Here is a 27,453-nt window from a genome sequence, read left to right as displayed (position 1 = left end):
TTAACAAGAAATTTGTGGAGTGGTTGAAAAACTAGTTTTAATGACTCCAACCTAAGTGTATGTAAACTTCCGACTTCAACTGTAAATAGCAGATGGAGGACGCTTTTCCTGTGGTTCATTTTCATGCCTATAGAAATGTTGCGCAACAGAAGGTCATCATACATTTGCATTGATGTCAGATTGATTAGAGGGACAATAGAGTGCTGAGTACCAGCTAGCAAGTTTGATAGGCTACTAATGACAATCAGCGGCATCAGAGCTTGGAGAAGCCTAGTTACCGTGACTAAACGGTGTGGCGGTAATACGGTCACCGCAACAGCCCTACTCATGGTCATTCATCGTTTCTGTCAATTCTTAATTCTCTCTTTTCATACTGTACTTAGACTCCTGCTTAAATGACCAGTGCTGAGAGTAGCAGTACATCCGTATCCCAAACCTGTACATTTTGAAAGTGTTCCATCCACCATCATGCAACTTATCTCAACTTTAATTCGCCATCTGTTCCTCTTGGACATCTTACCACAAGCCATTTACCACTGTGCTACTCTTCACCATTGTTCAACGATAATGAATTATCCATTATTGACCCGGTACTCTGCCAACAGAGTAGTGTTATTCGTTTATTGGCCCTTTCAGTTTGGGGCATTGAAGACTGGCAGGGGTTGGAGAGAGATCGAAAGGACGGAGGCTACATGCCATCATTTTGTCTCGTAAAAAAAACACCGTCAAGGATCCATCCATGCATCACTCTTCTCAGTGAAACATCAACCGAGAGCCATTAAGCACACCGCCAGTGCTTTACAGCCCATGTCTGCCCTGCAGTGTTGATCACAGCTCTGAATCAAAGAAAGGGTGTGCACACTGTGGTTCTTGTAACTGAACCAATGGGTTCTGCTGTTCAAAAGCCAAACTTACAGCCATTAGGCCAAGCAGAATCTGTTTTACGACAGCTTTATCTGCTTTCTTATCCAACATTTAATTTTTTGCTTTGTGCCTAACGCTTAGATGTTTGATTGTATCTTTCTCTATAAACTTTCTCCTAGAATTATTCTCTCTTTTGGGACATCTTCTTTTCATTATACTGCATCATTACTGTTGATGAGGTTTAGTGAGACAAAGTAACTAATTGGCTAGCAATATAGAAAGGAATTGAGGGTAACACTTTACTTGACACCTAGCGTCATAACACGGTCATAACCATGTCATAATATGTCATAACCTGTCATAACATGGTCATAACACTGCCATGACACATATATTTAGACTTGTTGTGACATATATTGTGTTATTCTATTGTTGGTTATTATGACACTTACATAAGGGTGTCCCCAATGCTCGGTTTCTGATGACTGGGATGAATGCAGAGGCAGATTTCAGGAGCAGGACAAGACACACTCTTTTTGACTGATGACTGACATAAGGGCATGTAGGTGACAGGCCTATCTGGCTTATATGATTGTGATGGTCATAATGCTTCTTGACATTGTCATAAAGTGTATTGTCTTAGTCCAAGTAAAGTGACACAGGATGGTCGTGATGCTTTATGGCAGTGTTATAAAGTGTATTGTCTTAGTCCAAGTAAAGTGACACAGGATGGTCGTGATGCTTTATGGCAGTGTTATAAAGTGTATTGTCTTAGTCCAAGTAAAGTGACACAGGATGGTCGTGATGCTTTATGGCAGTGTTATAAAGTGTATTGTCTTAGTCCAAGTAAAGTGACACAGGATGGTCGTGATGCTTTATGGCAGTGTTATAAAGTGTATTGTCTTAGTCCAAGTAAAGTGACACAGGATGGTCGTGATGCTTTATGGCAGTGTTATAAAGTGTATTGTCTTAGTCCAAGTAAAGTGACACAGGATGGTCGTGATGCTTTATGGCAGTGTTATAAAGTGTATTGTCTTAGTCCAAGTAAAGTGACACAGGATGGTCGTGATGCTTTATGGCAGTGTTATGAAGTGCATTTTCTACAAGTTATTTAAAATATGATGGAAGAAAACATGACTGCATATAATTCATTACAACAACAACACGGGATTTAAGAAACAAACTTTAAAACAAAAGGAAACTTCTTGGCAGAGATAAAACCCATTTGAAACAAATTGGGTTTTTGACACTTATGTAGGTGTCATAACCAGCCATATAAACAACGCAATATATGTCACAACAGATGTACCAATATGTGTCATGGCAGCGTTATGACCATATTATGACAGGTTATTACAAGTTACGTCAGCTGTTATGACATATTATGACGTGATTATGACCTTGTCATGACGTGTTATGACGCCGGGTGTCAAGTAAAGTGTTACCGAATTGAGAAATACCAAGGGCATCCTCCTTTGTGGTTTCTAATGAATATTGGAGGTGGAAATGTCATGGATCTCCAAGAGTCAGTCATTTGTAGGTGCATTGTAAGAGAATAATTTTCACTGCTTTGAGTCACAGTTGGAGGTTTTTACAGAGCAGCCTCGGTACAGTAAAGTCAAAACAAATTTGAGAAATATATTTTTATCCGCTGGTAGCTAGGCTACAGTATATTCATCACCAGTGATCAAGCAATCAGTGTTCCAGGAGATTGGCATAGTAGTCTGTGAAACACAGAGATGGTTGGCAGGCCAGGTTCCACCATCTCCCCCGCTACAATATCAAGTGCTGTGATTTATTGGGGGTGAAAGCCGGAGCAGTCTTCAAACAAAAGCAATAACTTCTTCCGGAAGGCGCCGGGCCTAGCTGGCAAGCAACCAACAACCGAACGATTGTCTTTTTTACTTTTTTCTTCACAAACCCAAACGTGTCTGGGCCGCTGTTGTATTCTCACGCCTTGCCGTGCTCAAAGTTTATCATTGCGGCCCCTGTAGATGGCTTATTTCCGTTTCCTCCAGTGTTCGCCAGTCTGAAAGGCCTCCCAGGAACAGATTAGCGATCCAATAACGGTGGAGCATCCACCTCAGCAGCAGCAGGTGCTCCCCTGAGTGAATGCTGATGAGGCTGCTACCTTGCAGAGCGGGTAGGCCCCGGAGCGAGACGGACGATGAGACGTAGGAAAGGAGGGGTGACAGCAGGTGGCCAGCCCTGCCGGTTCTGTTTACCTGTCTCTCAGCTGGTGCATGCTATAGAACAGGGATGGTCAACTGGGCCCCCCTTTTGTAGGCCCGTGGACCAATACATTGTTTAAATAACTGGAACTCAGTCGGGGTCTCAACTTACTGTTGAGAGTTAGAATAATAGAATACACAAGTTGCAATTTTGAAATTTGGTTGTGTGTCAGCAGTCACTCAATTAGCCCATGTCAGCTAAAAAATTATGATTGGTAAATGAGTCTAGCTGCCAGCTATCTAAACTTGTACTAAGCATGGTCCAATTACGGGTGGGGCCCATTGATCATCAATTATCATATTAAAAAACTGTAAACATGATGAGTTCCGTTTTTTTGTGGCCCCCACCCCAATCAAAGTTGCCCATCCCTACGATAGAAGATAGGGAAACCATTCGCTTACGTGAAGCGGAATAGCACATCTCCCACACCGATAACATATTGCATGCATGGCAACTCTGGCCACAGTTATCAAGTTACAGTTATCACTTATCAAGTCAACTCTAATGTAGCGTTGCCAGCCTCGTAAAAGACCAGCAGAAGCAAAGTCTACTGTATCTTCTGTAAGACAATAATATTCAGTCTACAATATGAAGCAGGAACAAACAGAAACCATTGGAGCTCATTTTCCTTTATATTTGTATGTATTTTCTGATAGTAAAAGAAAGCTTGATTAATTTAAGAATATACGCATTCAGTATGTTTATCACACAGTAAATAAGTAATTGCTACACTTCGTACACACAGCAATAAAATGTGCTCCTCAACCTTCAAAATCTTGACTTGGAGGCATCTGGATAAGACAGTTAGCAAATGGAGTCAAATCACTTTCTATAGCAGAGGAAGTTCATCATCTCCTCACAGTCCCTAACTCCCCAGTACTCTTCTTCTTTGGCCAGGGTCCCACAGTGGTAACTGCCTGGGCACTGGGGCAGCATTCCCCCGGTCCCTAGCCCGGCCTTGTACTCCAGAGCATCCCTGTTCACCCACAGCCAGTAGCCGGCATGGAAGCGCACGCTCATCCACAAGTGGTCCGTCTGGGCCCCCTTCGTCTTGCTCTGGGCCTGGAGCTGCTCTGTCACAAAGAGTAGGCTGGGGAGGTCTGCGTGGTGATTCCTGCAGTGCTTCAGAGCCTCCAACCACATCTTATTCTCCTGAACCAGGATCAGCTCACACTCCCCTCCATAGCAGATGAAAGTGTGTTCATTATTGCATGATGTGTCAATCCATACATTATCAAGCACATTGGCGCAGGCCTCAGATTTACCTTTGTTTGGTTCTTTTTTCCCCAAAGCCTGAAGTCTGAGTCCTCCACTCCTGACCACTTCCACCCAATTGGGTCATTGTCATCTCTGTACAGACCAATCCACGTCGCTTGCTCCATTTCTTTAATGTTAAAGACCAGCTCTGCCTCTTCCTGGTTGCTGATGAATGGCAGGTCAGTATAGTGCTCTCGGCAGTACTATTGAGCGTCGTGCCAGGTCAATATTTTATCCACATGGTAGTACGTTTTGCTGGTCAGCCCAGAGGCCACTGCACACAAAGCAGTGACGAGGAGCCCAGTGAAGCTGCTCTTCCTCTGCATGATGACCCAGTGCTCAGTCCATGTGGTGTGGAACTGAGCTAACCCTACTGCTGCTCTTCCACCTGCTCCATCTACCTGGCCCCACCCACCTGGAAACCCAGCCCACCAATCATATGGCTTCCTTTCCTCATCTGAACATACCTTGTGTCTCCCACCCTATCTCTTTCCAAGCGGGTCATTGCTCTTACCTCTAACCCCCTACATTAGGTACATATCCGCTTGCCCTCTCAGGCAAATAGTAGCCATGCAAAACTCCTCACTTCTTCACAGCAAAACAGAAGGCAGGATAGGGCTGCATTCCAACATGAATTGGCTGACCCACATGTTTTCACCAAGGTCCTTGTGTCTTGTACTGTACAGGGTACTTCACCCTGCCTCCAGACCTGCTGTTGCATTATTTTAGTAATTTTACTGTGATATTATTGTCCCCAACGATGAAATTGTGGAGGGGACTGTGAATCTGTCCCCGTCCGTTAGTACGTTCTTACGATGTCACACGCAATATCTTAGACAGCACTGACCCGATTTTGATCCAGCACAAAATTACACTGTTTGGCCAGATGGTATCGCTATAACATACCTAAAACAACATGGCTGCTATTGATCAATAAAAATTCACGTGGATGTGTGTAACAAAATTTGGTACACACGTTGCAAACACTGTCAAGACCCAACATCAACCACACGGTGGCTCTGTAACAGGCAGATGTTTATATCTCTTGAGCTGTTTGACTCTGAATGAAATTTGGCACACATACTCAGGGATATGAGTCTAGCTAACCAACACGATATATCAGACATCACTTTCCTGATTTCAACCAAACTTGGGTGAATGATGCGTCTTGCCATAGAGATCTGTAATTTACAAAATGACACTGATTGGCCCAAGAAGGGCGCTGCATCATTCGTGGAGGGCGACATGTTTACTGTTGCCTTGTTATATGGTTGCCTTATGTTGGTACAAGGTGCCAGAGGGTGTGTCATTAGAGGACAGTGTGAGCAATGGGATGAGGGGGTGAAAAACAGATGAGAAATATTGTTGTTGAATGTACAGCAGCCTGGCGTTGAGGTTATTGTTTCATACATCCACAGTTGTGAGAGGATGGTCTCATTCCAGGGACTGGAAGTAGGTGTGTCCAAACATTACCAATCAAATGTTTGGACACACCTACTTATCCAGGGTTTTTCTTAATTTTTACTATTTTCGACATTGTAGAATAATAATAAAGATATCAAAACTATGAAACAACTCATATGGAATCATGTAGTAACCAAAAAAGTGTTTGTCAGAGTCTATCTAGAAGATAGCAAAGGAGTCAGGCGCAGGACACAGGTAAGGGTAACAAACACTGATTTACTCAATCCAAAAAACGTAACAATATCCCGTTCCAAACAAGGACAAAACAGGACTCAAAATCCAACACACCGGAATACACGAAAGACAATTACGCACAAAACAGAAAGGCAAGCCAGAGGGTTAAATAAGGAACTTAATTATGAGATGGGAGCCAGGTGTGTAAACAGACAAAACAAAAGGAAAAATGAAACATGGATTGGTGGCGGCTAGAAAGCCGGTGACGTCGACCGCCGAACGAACAAGGAGAGGGAACAACTTCGGTGGAAGTCGTGACAGTGTTAAATAAATCAAAATATATTTGACATTCTTCAAAGTAGCCACCCTTTGCCTTGATGACAGTTTTGCACACTCTTGTCATTCTCTCAACCAGCTTCATGAGGAATGCTATTTCAACAGTCTTGAAGGAGTTCCCACATATGCTGAGCACTTGTTGGCTGCTTTTCCTTCACTCTGCAGTCCAACTCATCCCAAACCATCTCAATTGGGTTGAGGTCGGGTGAATGTGGAAGCCAGGTCATCTGATGCAGCATTCCATCGCTCCCCTTTGTCAAATAGCCCTTACACAGCCTGGAGGTGTGTTTTGGGTCATTATCCTGTTGAAAAATAAGTGATAGTCCCACTAAGTGCAAACCAGATGAGATGGAGTATCGCTGCAGAATGCTGTGGTAGCCATGCTGGTTAAGTGTCTTGAATTCTAAATAAATCACAGACAGTGTCAGCAGCAAAGCACCCCCACACCATCACACCTTCTACTCCATGCTTCACGGTGGGAACCACACCTGCGGAGATCATCTGTTCACCTACTCTGCGTCTCACAAAGACACGGTGGTTGGAACCAAAAATCAAAACATTTGTACTCATCAGGCCAAAGGACAGATTGCTTGTGTTTCTTGGCCCAAGCAAGTCTCTTCTTCTTATTGGTGTCCTTTAGTAGTCGTTTCTTTGCAGTAATTTGACCATGAAGGCCTGATTCATGCAGTCTCATCTGAACAGTTGATGTTGAGATGTGTCTGTTACTTAAACTCTGTGAATCATTTATTTGGGCTGCAATTTATGAGGCTGGTAACTAATGAACTTATCCTCTGCAGCAGAGGTAACTCTGGGTCTTCCTTTCCTGTGGCGGTCCTCGTGAAATGTTCCGTATTGACTGACCTTCATGTCTTAAAGTAATGATTGACGGTCATTTCTCATTACTTATTTGAGCTTTTCTTGACAAAATATGGACTTGGTCTTTTACCAAATAGGGCTATCTTCTGTTTACCACCCCTACCTTGTAACACCACAACTGATTGGCTCAAACACATTACGAAGGAAAGAAATTCCACACTTGTTAATTGAAATGCATTCCAGGTGACTTCCTCATGAAGCTGGTTGAGAGAATGCCAGGAGTGTGCAAAACTGTCATCAAGGCAAAGAGTGACTACTTTGAAGAATCTCAAATATGTAATATATTTAGATATTTTTACACTTTTTTGGTTACTACATGAGTCCTTATGTGTCATTTCATAGTTATGATTCTTTCACTAATATTCTATAATGTACAAAATAGTACAAATAAAGAAAAACTTGTTTTGGGTATTTCCATGTTTCGGCCTAGTATGGTTCTCAATCAGAGGCAGGTGTCATTAGTTGTCTCTGATTGAGAATCATACTTAGGTAGCCTGGGTTTCACTGTGTGTTTGTGGGTGGTTGTTCCTGTCTCTGTGTTTGCACCAGATAGGGCTGTTTTGGTTTTTCACATTTCTTGTTTTGTTAGTTTATTCATGTAAAGTGTCTTTATTAAAGTACCATGAATAACCACCACGCTGCGTTTTGGTCCGCCTCTCCTTCACCTCAAGAAAACCGTTACACCTATTTGATCCTGATGCAAGGTAAACAGCTACAAAAAATATATTGAACCTGGCTGAATATCAGCTATAGGCCTAATTTCATATGATTTTATTGGTTGTTAATTGTGATTATGATATGATAATAATCAAAGGGCATTCTGACCTCATTGATGGAGTTGTGTTGCCTAAACCCACCTGTCCAGGGACTGTACCTGTTTAGGCCAATCAGTATCATTATTAGACTCTGTTCACCTGCACAGAGACAGCAGGCAAATCATAGCCCTGCTTTCCAAGCAAATCAGCCCTCCTCCAGAGTGAAAATCAGATCTTAGGCAAAAACATCCATTTGAATATTTCCAATACTTCCTGTTTCCATCAGTGACATTTTCTCAAGCATGGAATACGTTACCGTACAAGTCCTTTCCTGTCTTTCACGGTGACCCTGGCAGACAGAGATGTGGAGGAGCAGTGTTCCCTAACAGGCACAACGTGTAAACACACACACGGGACTCTAAAAAGACAGTCTTGGAGTGTCTGTCCATTTTATGAGAAAACACAGAGGCCCGGGTCTGTGAAATTGAAAACCACACAAAACACAAACAGTTCTCATTTAAAGCGGCTTGATATCTCACCGTGAAAGCTGTTGTGGTTTTATATGGAGGATGGCGACGATTGACGAATGGGGTGTTATAGTCCCATTGTATTCCACAGAAGAAAGCCCTTCATGTTTTTGTTTTGTTTACTTCTCTGTTTTTGTCTATGCCTCTTTTATATTGGGAGCTTTTGTTAAGGCTGTGATGTCATAGATGGAACAATAGCCTGAGAGAAAGACTGGATTTACTGGTGCTGTGCAGCACCAGATAGCAATGTTAATGTTGTGGTTTTTGTCCTTATTAAGGGACTTTTCAGAACAGTCACTCACAGGTCACCCAACCATAGCCTGAGACCTTCTCCTTGCATGGGTGGGGGTTACTTCAATAGAAAACCTGTCTTTCTTCCTGTTTCTATTCCTGTCATGCCCTGGCCATAGAGAGGCATTTATTCTCTATTTTGGTTAGGCCAGGGTGTGACTAGGGTGGGCATTCTATTTTCTTTATTTCTATGTTTTCTATTTCTGTGTTTTTGGCCGAGTGTGGTTCCCAATCAGAGGCAGCTGTCTATCGTTGTCTCTGATTGGGAATCATACTTAGGCAGCCTTTTTCCCACCTGTGTTTTGTGGGTAGTTGCATTCTGTATAGTTTATTTGCCTTACAGAACTGTTCGTTTTTCACTTTGTTATTTTGTTCGAGTGTTTTGATCAATAAATATCATGAACACTTACCACGCTGCGTTTTGGTACACTCATTCCGACAAGAGCTGTGACAGAACTACCCACCACCAAAGGACGAAGCAGCGTGGGAAAAGGGATGAGTGGACATGGGAGGAGATCCTGGATGGAAAAGGATCGTGGACGCAGGTCGGGGAGCATCGCCGTCCGAAGGAGGAGATTGAAGCAGCAAAGGCGGAACGGCGACTTTACGAGGAGTTGGAGCAGCGAGGCAGGAATGAGAGGCAGCCCCAAAAACATATTTTGGGGGGGCACACGGGCCGGTCAAGCACCATGCTATCAGGTTCTACGCACCATGCCTTCAGTGCGCATCCACAGCCCGGTGCGCTCTGCATTCAGCCAGGACGGATTGTGCCGGCTCAGCGTTCCTGGTCTCCGGTGTGTCTCTTCGGCCCAGGTTATCCTGTTCCAGTTCCCCGCACTTGCTGGGCTACAAGGGGTATCCAGCCAGGACGAGTTATGCCAGCTCTGCGCTCCAGACCTCTGGTGCGCCTCCACGTTCCAGTGTGTCCTGCGCTGGCTCTACGCACTATGCCTCCAGTGCGCCGTCATAGCCCAGTGCGTCCTGTGCCAGCTCTCCACACTCACCGAGCTAGAGTGGGTATCCAGCCAGGTCGTGTTGTGGCAGCTCCACTTGTGGCAGCTCCACTCACTAGGCTGCCAGTACGTCTCCTCAGTCCGGTGAGACCTGTTCCGGCTCCACGTTCGAAGTCTCCAGTGATGATCCATGGCCACGAAGCCTCCAGTGAACATTAATCTTTTGTGTCTCGTTTGCGTCTCAGAAATGCATTCATTTCACATTATGACGGAGGCTGCCTTCGCATGGAAATGTTCAATACTGTAATTACATAGATGGAAGTTCGTGGCAATTTGCAGGCATTATTTTTCCATGTGATTCTCTATCGGAGAGTTAAACACACGGCTGTCCAATCAGCAGTACTCAAATACATAAGATCCGACAGGCTTGTATTAAGACAGCTCCTTCACTACGTTGTGAGATAGATTAGTGTTGTAATCTTCTTAATACTCCTTTATCCAAAATGCTTAGTCTTTTTCACAAGCAAAAGCTACAGTAATAACCATCCTTGACAGTTGAATGTAGATTGTATTATTCACATGGGTAATTAATAACATTATGACTTTGTTTTGTAGCCACTGGGTCATACCCGACTCCCTTATGATGTTGTCTTTGAAGATTCCTTCGATTAAATTCCAATGCTGTATTGACTTTGCGTTCACAAATGATCAAACGCAGTTGATATAAAGATTAGCTACGGGATTCTACGGGCTTCTTCGCCCTACAACGACTGTCAGATGTGGGGTATGGGAGTGATAAGAAGCACATCAAGCTCGAACAAAGATGAGATAGAGAGAGGTGCAAACATCATCACTCCTACCTCACAAAGATGCTCCCTATAGCCAGAACATCAGGCTATACCTTCACTCACCACCATCTGTTATCTCGCCAATAACAATGAATTAATTTACAGTCCCCATTTCCAGTTGTTTTTTAGATAGAACATACAGTTGAAGACGGAAGTTAGCCATACCCCTTAGCCAAATACATTTAAACTCAGTTTTTCACAATTCCTGACATTTAGTCCTCGTAAAAATTCCCTGTCTCAAGTCATTTAGGATCACCACTTTATTTTAAGAATGTGAAATGTCAGAATAATAGTGGAGAGAATTATTTATTTCAGCTTTTATTTCTTTCATCACATTCCCAGAGAGTCAGAAGTTTACATACACTCAATTAGTTATTGGTAGCATTGCCTTTAAATGGTTTAACTTTGGTCAAATGTTTCGGGTAGCCTTCCACAAGCTTCACACAATAAGTTGGGTGAATTTTGGCCCATTCCTCCTGACAGAGCTGGTGTAACTGAGTCAGGTTTGTAGGCCTCCTTGTTCGCGCAATCTTTTTCAGTTCTCCCACAAAACTTCTATAGGATTGAGGTCAGGGCTTTTTTTGATGGCCATTCCAAAACCTTGACTTTGTTGTCCTTAAGCCATTTTGCCAGAACTTTGGAAGTATGCTTGGGGTCATTGTCCATTTAGAAGACCCATTTGCGACCAAGCTTTAACTTCGTGACTGAGATGTTGCTTCACTTTATCCACATAATTTTCCTGCCTCATGATGCCATCTATTTTGTGTGCACAAGTGCACCAGTCCCTCCTGCAGCAAAGTACGGTTGGGATGGTGTTCTTCGGCTAGCAAGCCTCTCCCTTTTCCTTCCAAACATAACGATGGTCATTATGGCCAAACAGTTATATATTTGTTTCATCAGACCAGAGGACATTTCTCCAAAAAGTAAGATTTTTGTCCCCATGTGCAGTTGCAAACCGTTTTGGAGCAGTGGCTTCTTCCTTGCTTAGCAGCCTTACAGGTTATGTCGATATAGGACTCGTTTTTACTGTGGCTATGGATACTTTTGTACCTGTTTTCCTCCAGTATCTTCACAAGGTCCTTTGCTGTTGTTCTGGGATTGATTTGCACTTTTCGCACCAAAGTATTTGATCTCTAGGAGACAGAACGTGTACTTCCTGAGCGATATGACGGCTCCGTGGTCCCATGGTGTTTATACTTGCGTACTATTGTTTGTACAGATGAACGTGGTACCTTCAGGCATTTGGAAATTGCTCCCAAGGATGAACCAGACTTGTGGAGGTCTACACATTTTTTTTCTGAGGTCTTGGCTGACTTCTTTTGATTTCCCATGATGTCAAGCACTGAGTTGAAGGTAGGCCTTGAAATACATGCACAGGTACACCTCCAATTGACTCAAATGATGTCAATTAGCCCATCAGAAGCTTCTAAAGCCATGACATCATTTTCTGGAATTTTTGAAGCTGTTTAAAGGCACAGTCAACTTAGTGTATGTAAACTTCTGACCCACTGGAATTATGAAACAGTGAATTATAAGTGAAATCATCTGTCCGTAAACAATTGTTGGAAAAATTACTTGTGTCATGCACAAAGTAGATGTCATAACCGACTTGCCAAGACTATAGTTTGTTAACAAGAAATTTGTGGAGTGGTTGAAACACTTAGATTGGAGTCATTAAAACTAGTTTATGTAAACTTCCGACTTCAACTGTATATACAGTCGTGGCCAAATGTTTTGAGAATGACACAAATATTAATTTCCACATAGGTTGCTGCTTCAGTGTCTTTAGATATTTCTGTCAGATGTTACTATGGAATACTGAAGTATAATTATAAGCATTTCATAAGTGTCAAAGGCTTTTATTGACAGTTGCATGAAGTAGATGCAAAGAGTCAATATTTGCAGTGTTGACCCTTCTTTTTCAAGACCTCTGCAATCCACCCTGGCATGCTATCAATTAACTTCTGGGCCACATCCTGACTGATGGCAGCCCATTCTTGCATAATCAATGCTTGGAGTTTGTCAGAATTTGTGGGTTTTTGTTTGTCCACCCGCCTCTTGAGGATTGACCACAAGTTCTCAATGGGATTAAGGTCTGAGGAGTTTCCTGGCCTTGGACCCAAAATATTGATGTTTTGTTCCCCGAGCCACTTAGTTATCACTTTTGCCTTTTGGCAAGGTGCTCCATCATCCTGGAAAAGGCATTGTTTGTCACAACTGTTCCTGGATGGTTGGGAGAAGTTGCTCTCGGTGGATGTGTTGGTACCATTCTTTATTCATGGCTGTGTTCTTAGGCATAATTGTGAGTGAGCCCACTACCTTGGCTGAGATGCAACCCCACACATGAATGGTGTCAGGATGCTTTACTGTTGGCAAGACACAGGACTGATGGTAGCGCTCACCTTGTCTTCTCCGGACAAGCTTTTTTCCGGATGCCCCAAACAATCGGAAAGGGGATTCATCAGAGACTGACTTTACCCCAGTCCTCAGCAGTCCAATCCCTGTACCTTTTGCAGAATATCAGTCTGTCCCTGATGTTTTTCCTGTAGAGAAGTAGCTTCTTTGCTGCCCTTCTTGACACCAGGCCATCCTCCAGGTCTTTGCTTCACTGTTCATGCAGATGCACTCACACCTGCCTGCTGCCATTCCTGAGCAAGCCCTGTACTGCTGGTGCCCCGATCCCGCACCTGAATCAACTTTAGGAGACGGTCCTGGCGCTTGCTGGACTTTCTAGGGCGCCCTGAAGCCTTCTTCACAACAATTTAACTGCTCTCCTTGAAGTTCTTGATGATCCGATAAATTATTGATTTAGGTGCAATCTTACTGGCAGCAATATCCTTGCCTGTGAAGCCCTTTTTGTGCAAAGCAATGATGATGGCATGTATTTCTTTGCAGGTAACCATGGTTGACAGAGGAAGAACAATGATTCCAAGCACCACCCTCCTTTTGAAGCTTCCAGTCTGTTATTCAAACTCAATCAGCATGACAAGAGTGATCTCCAGCCTTGTCCTTGTTAACACAGGTGTGAGTGTTGACGAGAGAATCACTGACATGATGGCAGCTGGTCGTTTTGTGGCAGGGCTGAAATGCAGTGGAAATGTTTTTGGGGGATTTAATTCATTTGCATGGCAAAGAGGGACTTTGCGATTAATTGCAATTCCTTTGATCACTCGTCATAAAATTCTGGAGTATATGCAAGTTGCCATCATACAAACTGAGGCAGCTCTTTTATGTAAATACACTCTAGAGAAGGGAAATGTGTGGGCAGGCTGGCAGAATTTCATTAAACCCAGTGTTTTTCAGTAAAAAAATGATTGTATTTAGTTACTTACTGTCTGTAGTCCAGGCCAAATTGAAATGAGGATGGGGGACTGCGTCCTACACGGCGGAATCACCAGGGTATTCTGACAGACTCCAGAGTGACATTTTCTGTCAGCTTAACGGCACTGGAATGGGCAGAAATTACTCTATTATTCCCAATACTTGCTGCAGGACTTACTGTATCTCGAAACATTGTAACATGAGGCGATAATTGATATGCTAATAATATAGAAATAGTACAATGGTCTTTGGTAAGAGATCCATACTGTCATTCTTAGTCTTGCGTAATCCATTGTTTTACCTGCATTTTTTACATTTTAAATCAAACCTTCCTCCAACCAGGAATGTTCTTGCGGTATGAAAATGCCAGTCTTTCAACTGATCCATCCCTCTGTTCATACATCATCTTTCCGTACCTCTCTCTCTCTCTGTCTCAGCCACAGGTTGTCACAAACATAATTTCCTCATACTATAATGTTACAGCCCACTACATCATAAACCATTATTATTCAGTGCAGAAAGGTGCTAAACATCCACTCGCTACTTGGAATGTTAAAGATATGGCTTTTTCCTACAAAACATATTTTGCTCTTATTGGCATAGATTTCTAATTTCAAGGTGATAGGTGTGCTAAGGGAAGATGTTTGAGCATTCAGCTGTATCATTCTTGCTCTAGGTTTCATTTGCTGTGGGTTGCAGCGAGGCACTCTTGAGGTTAACCAGCCAACACAGGCCAGCCCACAGGGGAGATAGCATGCTTGTTTTTCGCTTATCTCCCTGGAATAGATAAGCACCCACCTGGAGGCACAGACAACACAGCCTGCATGCTGCTGGATCCACTCCTCTGTCCACTCCTGTCTTCTTCTTTTCTGTCCATCTCCCTCCTGAGATTGTTTCTGCTTTGCGTGTGTCTGGTGTCTGTATGGTTTGCTTCATAAAAGGGCATTCGGAAGAGCAGGTCTCTTCCTGTCTGTACGAAAAATGTGTTGTCCGGAAGTGTCGGTATGCAGCTCGTTGACTGTTCATCATTGAGTTAAGACTAATTGTGGTGTAGTGATGTAACGGTGATGTGTCAGTTGACCAGTGTGCCCTGGCACGATGATGTTTGAAATGGTGTGAATGTGAATTTATGCCTCAGTGACGCTATTAGATGATCGCATATTAATCATACGCTGTCCACACACGCGCACACACACTCACGAGTTCAGACAGCTTTGATACAGCTTTGGCCAAGTGGTTAAGGCGATGGACAAGAAATCCATTGGGATCTTCCCGCACAGGTTCGAATCCTGCCGACAACGGTATTGTTTTTGTGGCGGCAGGTAGCCTAGTGGTTAGAGCTTTGAGCCAGTAACCAAAAGGTTGCTAGATCAAATCCCCAAGCGGACAAAGTAACTCCCCCTGAACAATACAGTTAACCCACTGTTTCTGGGCTGTCATTGCAAGTAAGAATTTGTTCTTATCTGACTTGCCTAGCCAAATAAACTAAAATACTCTCCTGTATCCCTTGATGTAACTGGGCTGTGATTTGAATTACATAGATTTTCTTTAATATGATTTTCAATCTTCTCATCCACTGGTAGTTTTCTCTCCCAATTAGATTGGCAAAACTCCGAACACAAGGGTAAGACATTATCAAAGGTTGAGCTGCATTATAGTGGAATTACACGAGGACCCTCAAAGTGAATGTCAAATGGACTGGCTAACCGGTTAACATGGACATTAGAATTCCAGTTGTAAGCTCTCTAATTTATTCTCAAAATGGTCTAATCATTTATGGCCCTGTTCCATATTCAAGGGGAAGGAGGGCTGGTGGTGAGATTTCCATTCCTGAATGTCATTGGAACGTTACTGTACTGCATCCTCCCTGGCTGGCTGCTTCTGGCCTAGGCCTTGGACATTGACTTGATTCATTGGTAGATAAACACCCATTGGCTTAGTGGCTTTGTCTTTGCATACAATGCACAGGAACATACCAATGTTTCTATTGTGAAAGATGCCCGAAAGACAATGGCATCCTATTTGCATGTATTCCAGTCCTTGAAAATAGGGATTTAGTTCCTGCGCCTACAGTGTTCTACTCAGTCTTCGTTTTATGTCTTCTTGGGTAAAACATTTGAAGAACAACAACACTTGTCAGCGACTAATACGTTTCTCAGCCTCGCGACGTGGTGTCAGACTGCACAAACAATACGGGCACAGTGCCTAGTCTCTGTCTGTGTCCCAAATATCACCCTATTCCTTATGTAGTGCACTACTTTTGACCACGGCCCATAAGGCAGTGCACTATATTGGGAATAGGGTGCAATTTGGGACATATACTGAGAGGAGGTTTTTCTGGATAATGATTCAGAGGTGCGCTGGAGAAGAGTGATGTGTTGGCACGGTCTTGCATGGTTTGTACTGTAATACTGTAGACAGTCTCATTAGGTTTAAGTGTGCCTTGGGCTGGCGTTATAAAGTGGGCAACCCTAAAGGATATGTGACTCGTTTCAGGAAACTAGGCGTATGTCACGTATCACTACTTCACAGGAGCGCCAGTTGAACGTAAACATGTTTTTAAAAATCTATATCAATTTTTTGGGGGCAGAAATGCCTTCTGGAACATGTGAACTTTCATGTGCCTTAATAACAAACTTGTATGCCATCTGTAAGTATGAATACAACTGTTAAATTACGAGCCTTGTTGGATTAGCCAACAAAAAGTCAGCAACCTTCCCGCTAGCCATGATTGGCTGAGATAATGAGTGTGCTGGACATGCTGAGAGATGAGTTCAGATTGATCTGCCATGTTGCACGCTTGCTTTTTTGAAAGACATCACATAATAGAACTGTATAAGTGTTGCTCTCCACTTTCTGGAGGACTGAGTTTTGAAATCAGTGGAATTAGAGTATGATAGCTAAGGAGATGGAGATGGAGAATTCTGGCGTTTGATTGAAAATATGCAGACGGGGTCGAAAAGAGAACACACAGAAGGCTGTTGTATAAAACACCTGTCTCTGGATTACATCCATCTATGTATCTGGGTGAGAGAGTCTAGCTAGCTACATTTTCAGATACTACACGTTTCTAATTTTGTCAGAAAGTTATTTTCATTTCAAGTTAAAGTGTACTGTTAGCTAGCTAGCTCACGTTAGCTGGCTGGCTACTAGCTATGGTTACATGTATGATCTGTATTAACAAAAGACGCCACTACGCAAGTAACTATTTCAATGGAATGTTTAGGATGTCACTGCAACCACTGTCGGTAGACGTAGCTGGTAAATTCACTCTGGCTATCTACTCCAATATCAGAGCACTCTCATCTGAGTGGACCAGAGAGCAGAATAACTGATGAATTTACGAACACTCAACACCTGTTAAATATGGCTGGTGTCAGTAAACTTTGGCAAAAAAAGCATCATTATATTGTTGCCTGCAGCACAGTTGTAGTCACCAATACTATTGATAACATAAAAACAGAGATGGGTTGGGCTGAAGCTTAAGAGGGTGTGAATGATGCTGAATGTGTGTAGACAAAGAATAGCTCTCCAGTAGGTACCAAAACATTCAAGGTCCATACCATTTTCTATCTCTGAGTCTCTACTTTATCCAATGTAAAAAAAAAACACCACTTCAAATTTTGCTACATAAGACCGAATCGAGCTGGTCGGTCACATATCATTATTGCTGTATACTGAACAGATGCAATATAACTGTTTTACCGAATTTAGTCCAATACATGATACACCGCTGATACAACAGTAAAACACGCATATAGTGGGCTGCAAAAATGTGTGCGCTGGCTGTGCAGCCATTATAGTTGTGTTGTCTAAGATGAACTGCTCTGACGTCCCCATGCTGTTCGTGATTTGGGACATTTGCAAAGCCAACTTGGAAAATGAGACCCGTAATTGAGCAGGCAGGAACAGTCTAGGCACGGGGAGAACTCCCATAATGCACATCAATTTGTGAGTCTAGAGTAAATGAGGACTCTGCCAGAGTGGTCCCCATCCCTCCCTACCTCTGGGATTTTAGTGCCCTTGTTTTAGACTAATGTAGGCTATTTAGCTCTGCTCCTGGCTGCGGCTGCTGGAGGTAGTTTGGCTATTGTTTCTCACCACATTGTACTGAAACAGTAACATGCACAGGGATTTCAGAGAACAGAGAGAGATGGAGAGAGAGAGCATTTGAAAGAAAAATAGTATTAAGATATTGTTCTTCACAACATTGTACAGAAACAGCTGTATCTACAAGGACTACGGAGAACTTGAGAGAGATTTAGAGAAACTAAGAGACTATTTAAGCAATAAGGCATTAGAATCCGGGGCCGATCTGAAGCTGAGGGCCGGGAAAACAGCCCTTACGAGGGTGTTATTCACGATAATCCCCGGGTTCGAGTGCCTTATTGCTTTTATAAAATGGTTGCCAACATATTAAAAAAAGATTTAAAGACAGGTTTACATAAAAAATGTAGGGGGGGGGGGGGGGGGTGTTGGTGTGTGTTTTCAGGGGAGACGTGAAAGGAAAGCCAAGTCAAACTGCATTCAGTTCTATATAATGAATAAATGTTATGGCATATTTCAGGCTACAATCGCGGGGAAAACGCATATTTTAGCTTTCCAGTGCTACCACGTTTATTTTTCAACTTCTAAAATTGCGAGCATGGCATTGTTTTAAAAATGCAAATACAACCGGAGTTTGTAGCATGGGGTTGTGGTCAGTTTGATTAAATGTTTGCTATGTTGCGTGACGGTTTGTTCTGAACGACACATTTCCCCAAAACGTTCTTTAACGATCTTGAACAGACTTCAAGGTATGTTTGCTCCCCTTTGGTGGGTGTGACAAGGTGTGACCTGATCCAAATGGGTGTGACCATTTGAAGTAGCAAAACTCATGCAGCACACACCATACATAACCCCTCTAGGCCACCATAATCACACTGATCTTCAACTGGTCATTCAGAACAGCACTGCCGTTCAGGACTGAATCTCGGATTCAACTGTACAGATGGCAGCGTAAATGGCGTTGTGTGGGCGAGCGGTTTACCGATGTCAACTTGTGAAAAGAGTGCCCCATATTTATATATAAGTCAGTTGCAAGTTAATTAAATTGTGTCGAGTATGATTAAGGCTAAGCCCACATGTGGGAGCTGAAGATTAATGCTTTAAATCAGAACAGTGTCCAAAATTCATAATTTCACGCTCATTAAGCAGGGGGGGGGGTTCTTGAGGGTCTCTGAAGGGAGGCCCACTGTCTCTAACTTTCAAAATGTCTGGTTTAAAATAAAAAAAACAAATCAGATGCTAAAAGCATGGGGAAATGTCTAGATGTTTTTTTCCAGGGGAAATGAAGTTCATGAATTGCTTGGCTGGGTTGTAGGACAGTGGATGTACATTGATAATTCAAACTGTTTTTTTATTTAGCCAGGCAAGTCAGTTAAGAACAATGACGGCCTAACCCTAACACGGACGACACTGGGCCAATTGTGCGCCGCCCTATGGGACTCCCAATCATGGCCGGTTGTGATACAGCCTGGAATCAAACCAGGGTCCGTAGTGACAACTCTAGCACTGAGATGCAGTGCCTTTGACCGCGGCGCCACTCAGGAGCCCTGTTAACAGGCATTACCCAGGGACTGTCATTAATAACTCCCTGCTATCAACCAATCAGCATCCAGGATACAAACAACATGTTTTATAACAATATATTGTTCTTCACAAATGTGTACTGAAACAGCAATGATGTATTGAGAGAGAGGAAAGAGTTTGAAATTGGGAGAAAGACTATAAAAACAATATTCTATGTACTAGACTGGTTATTTTCCACAGCCGCCGCATTCCTGCATAAATGAATACCAATTGGGTTGTGAAGCCTCCTCTGCTTAGAAGCATCTAGACATGTGGCTGATGCTCCTAATCAGTGTCCCTATACTCCAGAATAAATAAGTCCATACCAGTTTAATTTAACTAAACACACTTTCATCCTTTCCCTTTCCTTTGTACATGCAATATGAGCTTCCCTCTGTTAGGCCGGGCTAGAAATATTTGGTGTGCACTATATAGGGAATAGGTTGCAATTTGGATGCAGCCATGGTTGTTGCCCAGTAATCCTTGTTGATTTCTCTTCACCATTTGGTGACATATTGTATACATTCTCCTTATAATGTATTATATAATATCCTTCTGTATACACCGCATGTATTAAAGGGGGAGTTGAGTGTATGCACAGTCTGCAGATGGCTTGTGATCATTAAACACAGCTCATTGCAGTCCAGAGCTGGGGAAGCAGCAGCTGCTGGGAGCAGGGCTGGATCCTGATAAACCACATCTAGGAGAGATGCCTGGAGAGGGGGAGAGAGTGGTGGACTGAGAGACCCCACCCCCCACCCCCCCACCCCTTTCCACACTCTGTATGCTAGGTGAATCAGAATGACGTATGGGTATGGATTGCTGGGTGGGTGGGTGGATGGACGGAAGTGTTTGTGCGCGTGTGCACATGCGAGTCCAAGTGCTCTCGTGTGTGTTTGCATGTTTATGGATGTGTGCATGTTTGCACTGTTTGTGTGTTGGTCCATTGGTGTGCTTATGTTCCATCTGTGCACTACTCATCCTCTATCCCCTCCTCGCCAATCAGCTTCATGAACACATGTAAATGTTTCTCTCTGGCTCTGGCAGCTACCAGAGGAAAACTGCTCCGTAGCCGGCTGACATTTTGACATGTTAGCTGTTGACATGTTTATTTACTCATCTCTCCAGGATTCTGATGAGATGGACAGATAATTCAACACCTATCAGACCTAGCCAGTTTACCTGGGCTTAATTAGCGGTTGGGACCATAGATATTTTACGAGGGTGGATTGGAATAACAACGTTTGTTTTGACAGCTGTTGTTTTCTCAGCGTCTTTTTTTTTTGTGTGCCCTACCTCTGTTTTGCTCCTGTCCATCTGGTGCGTCTGTGTCAGAGCTGATGTGTGTGTGCTCGGGCTCAGTGAGTCAGACCCACGGAGCCGATGTCTCTCTCTCCCCCTATCTGCATTCTCACGCACGCGTTCAGTTTTTTTTCTGACCACCACCTGCCAACCGCCACTGTGCAATTTCCTGAAGAAATATGATTCAGCCAATTGTGCCGTGAAGAAAGGGAATCATGGGAAAACAAACAAGTGACCGTTGCCATTCTGCCGCGCTAACAAGGAGGCTGAGAATAATCACCGCTAGTCAGTAATGATAATATAGATGAACGGGTGTCAGGCTCCTCGTGAAAAGATGAGCAATTAGGGTGACTTGTCGACTCGTGAAACAATAACCAACAGTTGTTCCTAGTGTGTGTAAACACCATTGTGAGTTTGACAGCTATGCCATTGCTTTATTCATGTGCAGAAATATCTTATTTTTCTTGCTTAGCTAGAGACAGATAGAGAAAGACAGATCATCTCATTTGGCTACGTGGGTGCATGTGTGTGTGTGTAATGGTGCCCCGTGTGAGGATGATTATTTACATCTGTGTGGGAGGGCAGATACATTGTATTCATCCAGTTCACGTGTCATAATTGACATTTTATAAAGCATCAACCTCAGTGGGTTAAATGGTCCAAAAGGTAGGAGAATACGACTGCACTAGTTATTGACTGGTTTGTTTTGAAAAGAAGCATAATTACCATATCAGTCCGGAGGGCATAGCTTCCATTCACACTCTCGTTCAAAGACTCGTCTTTTATAGTGTGTGTGCTGTTTGTATCTAGAGAGGGAAGAAAAGAAAGAGTGTGTCTAATTAGAATGAGTAATACTCCATCTTGTATGTCGACGCGCAAATGCATTCATTTTTTGTTCTCACATAATGCCTGCTGTTCGTATCGAGCTCGGGGCGTTTTCGCTTTTGTCTGGTGGTTTCAGAGAGCTTCTAAGCAACAACAGAGCTTTCACTGAAGACCTCTTCTCTCTCTGTCTCGTTTGTTTTGGTCTGTGACGACCGAAGGGAAGGCGAAGTGCCTCGCTGTAGTCCCTAGGAGCCTAGTTGCTTCTATTGTATCCTTGAGCTCTCACTCAAAACGGTTAAAAGCTCAAATAATTCTATCGACCCCACTACATTGAACCTCTTCTATCCCCTTTTTATAATCACATTGTGAGAGAATCAACAAGAAAATTGTTGGGGTTCTGCCTGTATTTCAATGTGTGTCTGATTACCATCTGAGCGGGCACATTTCAAAGAGGACAGAGGGGAAACGGAACTACCTCAATGGGCTTTTTAAAATCTCATCTACAGGATATTTTCATAACAGGCGTGGCGGGGAAGTGGTAGTCATGAATTACAGACAGAGTCACAGTAGTAGAGAGGTGCTCAAGAAGCAACAGGTCCGGTGATGAGTCCGTCTGCTCTCTCTTGCTCTATCTCTCTCTCTCTCTCCTTGGCACGGCTGTGATTCTGTCATGGTGACAGTTCATGGCAGCATCCGGACGCGAATAGGCGACCAAGAGTGGACACGTAATTCACCTAGAGAGCTGCTTCCTGCCTACCACATTCTGTCTCATCATTTGGATAGTGACTCAGTAGGCTACCAGTAATTCCGAGCTCACACCTTGCAGTGTAACCTTCACTCCCTTGTGTCCGTAGCTGTTGCTACCGTGCGAAACACTTCCTGTATGTGTGCTGGTAAAATACCTGGGATCTTGTCTAGGTAGGAGGCACAAGGCAGGTTATGACTGTACCTTTAAGACAGATTATGCCTTTCCTTTTCCTCTGGCCTTTCCTTTCCTCCGTTCACCTTTAAGTGCTAGCGTGCTGTGCTAGAGAAAGCGGAGGTGTGAATTCAACTGTTTTCTTGAGAAAGTAACCCAGCAACCTACGCACATTCCATTATACGAGGTCTCTCTTCCTCCCTCACTGTCCCTGTCTCTCCCTCTCTCCTTCCTTTCTCTCTATATATGTCTCTCTCATTCTCCTCTCCTTATGTTGTCTCATTGTGCTGATAATGTTCACAGTATTGACAAATTTGACCTCAGATGACCTACCCGTTTTACCATAGAGCCTAAATATATCCAGCACGTGATTTAACTTTTCAATTTTCGTCTCAGATTGTTTGGCAAAGTGTTTTAGGGAAAGAAAGTATTTATTCCCCTAGGGTTTAGCGTGCGCTGTGTATACACTTAGCTTATGTTTAAAAATGAAACCCAAAGTCTTTCCTGATTAGTAGGTCATTGCTTTTAGTTAAAATGCCCAGTCAGAGGGGAAACAATTGTAAGTTACTGTGCCAGCTGTAATGCTCTGTTGAGAGGAAGGCCTTGTGCAGGTCTCTAATGGCTCTGGGGAAGTGAAGAGAGATGACTTTGGCTTACTCTGACCTCCTCTCCATTTTGAGGTTCCCTCTATAACTATTATTCCTGCCTGAGGGGACAGTTTCTGTCATCCAACCATTTCGGCGTCTTAAAAAAGGACTTGGGATTTCGGGAATTATAGGTAAAGATAATGGTGGACAGTCATGGCAAATGTTACGCCAGGGTGGAAGAAATACACCCTATTTCTAAACTTACCTGGAATAATTCCTAACATAATGAATAAAAAGTATGTTTATATTAATTTTGTTTACACTTTGTTGCTGCATAATATTTCCCTTAATAAGAAACCATGATTCATTCAAATGTGTGTTTTTGCCTTGTCACAATATTGTTACCACAAGGGCATTGTTCCACACAGACAATTCATCATGCAAAATATGTTTATAATTTAGGTTATTAAAACCAATTTGTGCATTTAATTCTCAAAAAGTGCATTCATTTACATATTTAACCAGGTTAAGGTGACTCCTGCCACCGCATAATACAATTGATTGATCAAGGTCTGAAAGCATGTTTTCATAGCAAGACTCCATTACTGCGACACGTAATTTTCTCATCAGCCCGCTACTGTTCCGCTGGCTTTGACAAGGGGAGAACTTAACATTCAATGTTGTTTACCCTCTCCCTCCATTAACATCTATAGCAGCCTGCAGTGATGAGGTCTGTGCACTCCAATCAACTCTCACTGTTCAGCTCACACTCTGCTGTTACTCATATAATTCATGTTTATCATAATTATGTCATGTCCAATCACAGGGATGCAGAGGGTTGCTTATAAGAAATCCCGCTATGCCCTCCGACGAACCATCAAACAAGCAAAGCGTCAATACATGACTAAGATCGAATCGTACTACACCGACTCCAACGCTCGTCGGATGTGGCAGGGTTTGCAAACTATTAGTGTCATGACGTTGCCCTATTGGGTGAGGTTTATGACCCCCACCCCCCCCCCCCCCCTGTGTTACCACAGAGAGAGTATGGTAACATCAAAAGGTTGGGGAATGGAACAATAATTCCCTTTCTCAACCAGTTGAAAGTGTCCGTTGGTACTAGTGTCCGTTATGGTAACATCAAAAGGTTGGGGAATGGAACAATAATTCCCTTTCTCAACCAGTTGAAAGTGTCCGTTGGTACTAGTGTCCGTTGGAAGTGTCCGTTGGAACATGATGTCAGATCAGTTGTTGTCTGGGACATTCTATCTGATGATAGGGTGACATAAATTGTATTTTGGAAAGTCCACACATTCTAGTTCAGATTCACATGGAATTGTTGTGCAATGTAAATGTTTAAATATGAAACTATTTGTGAGAAGATTTTAGCTTCTAAATGAGAGAATTGTTTTCATAAGTAAACGTATGCTCACTCAGTGGCCATGCCCAAGTGAACAGACATTGGTTGGAGAGGGATGAAACACGCCCTTCTCTTCCCCAGTACAAAAGCCCCCGTGACCCAATTCACGTTAAACTAAGCAAACCCCAGCGTGAGCTGTGGTTGCGAATGGTTGAACGACTACTCTATCTAACGAAATTTACATGAGACCAGATCACGTGGAGGTGACGATCACCACGCTGGAATGGTGAATTTTGACTAGACCATCCAGAATACAGCACGAGCTGATTATGGCAACTTGGTATGAACTTTGAACTATTATTCACTATAGAAGAAGAGATACATCGAATTATCAGCTGCAGTTGTAAACGTATGTGGCCTAGGAAAGGACAGACAATCTCCTAAGAACGACAGCGTACTTCAACGTATCCGCTCTACAACACTACGACCAGAAAGATTATACAAAGGACAATTTCATCTCTGGGCAAACCAATCTTCGACCCATCTATCGAAGTGCAGCTCAGAGTAAATATTGCATTTTCCTTTTCCGAATGGGCGGTTATAAGAATGCATAAGATTCTGTATTTATGGTAACATAGCTTCTCAAGGTCTGATAGAGACCCAATCCCTTTGTCCCTCAGTCTTTCTGCTCTTTCATTCAAACCCAACCCCCTTCCTTTGTGTAACCAGCCGTAATATCGGGTTAGCCCACTAGGGGCTTTTCATGACAGGCTGGTCATGGCCCACATCAACACCATTGTCCCAGAAACCCTAGACCCACTCCAATTTGCATACCACCCCAACAGATCCACAGATGATGCAATCTCTACTGCACTCCACACTGCCCTTTCCCACCTGGACAAAAGGAACACCTATGTGAGAATGCTATTAATTGACTACAGCTCAGTGTTTAACACCGTAGTGCCCTCAAAGCTCATCACTAATCTAAGGACCCTGGGACTAAACACCTCCCTCTGCAACTGGATCCTGGACTTCCTGACGGGCTGGCCCCAGGTGGTAAGGGTAGGTAACAATATATCCGCAACGCTGATACTCAACAAGGGGGCCCCTCAGGGGGGCGTGCTCAGTCCCCTCCTTTATTCCCTGTTCACTCATGACTGCATGGTCAGGCATGACTCCAACACCATCATTAAGTTTGCTGGTGACACAACAGTAGTAGGCCTGATTACCGACAATGATGAGACAGCATATAGGGAGGAGGTCAGAGATCTGGCTGTGTGGTGCCAGGACAGCATCCTCTCCCTCAACATGATCAAGACAAAGGTGATGATTGTGGACTACAGGAAAAGGAGGACAGAGCACGCCTCCATTCTCATCGACGGGGCTGTAGTAGAGCAGGTTGAGAGCTTCAAGTTCCATGGTGTCCACATCAACAACAAACTATCATGGTCCAAGCACACCAAGACCGTCGTGAAGAGGGCACGACAAAACCTATTCCCCCTCAGGAGACTGAAAAGATTTGGTATGGGTCCTCAGATCCTCAAAAGGTTCTACAGCTGCACCATCGAGAGCATCACTGCCTGGTACTGCAAGTGCTCAGCCTCCAACTGCAAGACACTACAGAGGGTTGTGCTTCCTGCAATCCAGGACTTCTATACCAGGCAGTGTCAGAGGAAGGCCTAAAAATGGTCAAAGACTCCAGCCACCCTAGTCCTAGACTGTTCTCTCTGTTACTGCATGGCAAGGGGTACCGGAGCACCAAGTCTAGGTCCAACTGGCTTCTCAACAGCTTCTACCCCCAAGCCATAACAGCTAATCTAATGGCTACCCAGACTATTTGCATTGCCCTCTTTTACGCTGCTGCTATTCTCTGTTTATTATCTGTGCATAGTCACTTTAACTCTACCTACATGTAAATATTACCTCAATTACCTCGACTAACCGGTGCCCCCGTACATTGACTCTGTACCAGTACACCCTGTATATTGCCTCGCTATTGTTACTTTACTGCTGCTCTTTAATTATTTGTTACTTTTATTTCGTATGTTTTTACTTATCTATTTTTTTACTTAACACTTATTTTTCATAACTGCATATTTTGTTAAGGGCTTGTAAGTTAGCATTTCACTGTAAGGTTGTATTCGGCGCATGTGACAAATACAATTTGATTTGTTCTTCTCCAATAGAGAAGCAGGAGACTGATGTTTGTCCAAATGAGAAGCAGGAGACTGGGATGCGAGTCCAATAGAGATGCAGGAGACTGGGATGCGAGTCCAATAGAGATGCAGGAGACTGGGATGCGAGTCCAATAGAGAAGCAGGAGACTGGGATGTGAGTCCAATAGAGAAGCAGGAGACTGGGATGCGAGTCCAATAGAGAAGCAGGAGACTGGGATGCGAGTCCAATAGAGAAGCAGGAGACTGGGATGCGAGTCCAATAGAGAAGCAGGAGACTGGGATGCGAGTCCAATAGAGAAGCAGGAGACTGGGATGCGAGTCCAATAGAGAAGCAGGAGACTGGGATGTGGGTCCAATAGAGAAGTGAAGAGAATGAAAAGGGCTTTGACTAACAGCAGTGAGAGGTTTGTCATGAGGAGCAGGAGAACATCGAGGTAATGCGAAGTGTCAGTCTCATCAGACATATAAACAGTAAATGAGCCAGTCTAGCCAGAGGAAAGAAAAGACGTTGATTGAAATGGCCTGCTGTGAGGAGGCATTGATCTCACATCAAAACACATCAGTCAAAACACGACAGAGAGGAATGATTCTCCATCCTTCATTGTACTTCCCAATCTGAACAGATGCCACCATTTTGGGTGTCTTGTAAACAATGTATGAAGAACCCCATACAAACACTATGGTGTTCCACAATGTCCCTTTAGCTGAGCAAGCCATTCCCATCCTTCATACCAGTCTCTCTCACACTCGAGCAATTGCAGCGCTGTACCGTAAT

General features: G+C 43.5%; 1 protein-coding gene across 2 annotated transcripts in view; it reads left to right on the top strand.

The window, feature by feature from the left end:
* LOC110495790 (beta-1,3-galactosyltransferase 1) overlaps positions 1-27,453 on the top strand; it is a 111,306-nt gene that overhangs the window by 19,731 nt on the left and 64,122 nt on the right. Inside the window, exon 1 of one of the 2 annotated variants that reach the window (XM_036952239.1) lies at positions 26,701-27,112. The exons of the other annotated variant lie outside the window; for it this stretch is intronic. The gene's annotated coding sequence lies outside the window, so the exon portion shown is untranslated. Of the gene's footprint in view, positions 1-26,700; positions 27,113-27,453 lie in introns of those variants that run through there. 2 annotated transcript variants of the gene reach the window in all.

The sequence above is a fragment of the Oncorhynchus mykiss genome, chromosome 18, assembly GCF_013265735.2.
Source record: "Oncorhynchus mykiss isolate Arlee chromosome 18, USDA_OmykA_1.1, whole genome shotgun sequence".
Lineage (NCBI taxonomy): Eukaryota > Metazoa > Chordata > Actinopteri > Salmoniformes > Salmonidae > Oncorhynchus > Oncorhynchus mykiss.
The sequence above is the reverse complement of the archived record's forward strand: the minus strand, read 5'-3'. Positions and strand labels throughout refer to the sequence as shown.